Source organism: Octopus bimaculoides, chromosome 24 (assembly GCF_001194135.2).
Source record: "Octopus bimaculoides isolate UCB-OBI-ISO-001 chromosome 24, ASM119413v2, whole genome shotgun sequence".
Taxonomy (NCBI): domain Eukaryota; kingdom Metazoa; phylum Mollusca; class Cephalopoda; order Octopoda; family Octopodidae; genus Octopus; species Octopus bimaculoides.
Window position 1 is genome coordinate 19,487,177 of NC_069004.1, and position 2,304 is coordinate 19,489,480.

A 2,304-nucleotide genomic window follows, 5' to 3' on the forward strand; every position below is an offset into this window, starting at 1 on the left:
GATTGGAGCCTGGTGTCGCCTCCTGGTTCACCAGTCCTCAGTCAAATCATCCAACCCATGCTAGCATGGAAAGCAGACGTTAAACAACGATGATAAAGGACCCTCTCAACCACATGTTGTCTCTGATTGTTTGCATGCTTAACACTTAAATGTGGCAGCAGCATTGTTGGGGTTGCCTTAGGGCCAGCGTGGCTAATGAGTTGTTACCATTCTACTGTCACTTTTAGTTCAAGGCAACATAGTTAAGAGGGAGTAGGGAGTGATAGGAGGAGACTTGCTGGAGCAATAATATGATGGTGGTGGAGAGGAAACCGAGTGATGGTATAGTGGATAAGAGAATGGAGGAAAGTGAGATGGTGGGTCAAAACATTGTCAGTGATGAAGAGAAGAGAGGATATCAGAGAGCGTAATGGGAGAAACAGTGCTGATGTAGTGGATAAAAGAGGGGGAGGGGAGAGGGAGGATGAGTAACCGAGAGCTTAGTGATAGATTAGAGGGTATCCAAGAGCAGACGGTGGTATAACAGGGATATATTGGGCAATAGACCAAAATTGCTAAGTGCAAATCTACCTTTGGCATAACTTGGAGAACTGATTCTCTTAATTGCACTAATCAACACTTAATTGATGCATCTGATTAAAAATAAGATCATTTATGTGAAATAAAAATAAATATTGATTGATTTCATTAACTGAATCTATCTATACCAACACACTTTCAACAGATCAAACCAAATAGATATTTTTGAAGACCCTGTCTTCATGAAGTGTGTCTTTGGAAACAATCAGCTTGGTACAATCAAATCTTTTCTGCAAGGTCTATTTATTGTAAACATTGAACCCAGCACTAGAATTAAATAAACCGGAGAGCCTCTATATGGTTGCTCAATCTGCTAGAAATAGCAACCCAACAATGCTTTACTATCTTAAAGAGAAAGACACATTAGATAATACAGTAATTTTTGGGGTTGATAAAAAAGCACATCTGGGGTAGTGAACTTGTTGAATCATTTGAGCATATTTGTTCCAGACATGTACGTTTTGAGTTCAAATCTTGTGGCTCATTTGTGTATTAAACTTTATTTATTAGCCAGTTTAACACCATTTGGTTCTTGAGCGCCTTTAATAGAGCCCACTCTATTGTAGACACATGAGCTAGATTCCTGGTTTGAGTATACCTTCCTCTCTTCCCTCAGTCTCTGAAACTCTGGAAATGGGCTTGGGTATAAATTACACTGAGTACCACAATTTTTGTCCTTGGGTAGCAACTATTATTTCATATTTGCTTACCCTTAGAAAGCATGAAAAATGGCTAAATATTTCCTTCAAACTTTGCTTTTCTTACATCTATTCATCCCCTAAAGAATCCCTCTCAACACATGGCTATGATGTTCCCACATCATTTCTGCTCATCATCAGAAATGCACATATTGTCAGCCGCTAAGGGACATGCTCAAGTGGTTTAAGGTCAAACAACTAACAAGCAAATCTGAGGTTCAAAACACGTTGTACTTATAAGCAAGTGCTAAAATCAACACTACAAGCTAGTAAAGGATAAAGAAAAAAAGATAAGGCTTCTTCCAGAGTCAAACAGACTCAGAGCAATGGAGTCAGGGATTCTCTGGCATATATACTATCCCTGCTGGATGGGATGTTGGTCTGTTGCAAAAATACTCTTTTTTGCTAGTTGCATGGACTGGAGCAACACCAAAAGAAGTGTTTTGCTGAAGAACACAATGCATCACCCAGTCCTAGAATTGAAACCACAATCTTTTGACCATGAGTCCAATACCCTAACCACTAAGCTATGCACCTCTACTATTAGCTAATAAAACAATAATTTTATAAACCAACTAATCTACTGACCATATCCAGCCATCTTTCAACTTCCTTTGAGTAATACTTCAACTTAATATATTAAACATATAGAAATGCTATTTTGTAGTTTAGAAGCTAAGTATTTTCTAAATACTTATGAAATTGTAAAAAAGTTGAATCATTTACTAAATTAGAATCATCATCGTTTAACGTCCGCTTTCCATGCTAGCATGGGTTGGACGATTTGACTGAGGACTGGTGAAACCGGATGGCAACACCAGGCTCCAATCTAATTTGGCAGAGTTTCAACAGCTGGATGCCCTTCCTAACGCCAACCACTCAGAGTGTAGTGGGTGCTTTTACGTGTCACCCGCACGAAAACGGCCACGCTCGAAATGGTGTCTTTTATGTGCCACCCGCACAAGAGCCAGTCCAGGGGCACTGGCAACGATCTCGCTCGAAAACCCTACAAGGCCAGTCAGGCGGT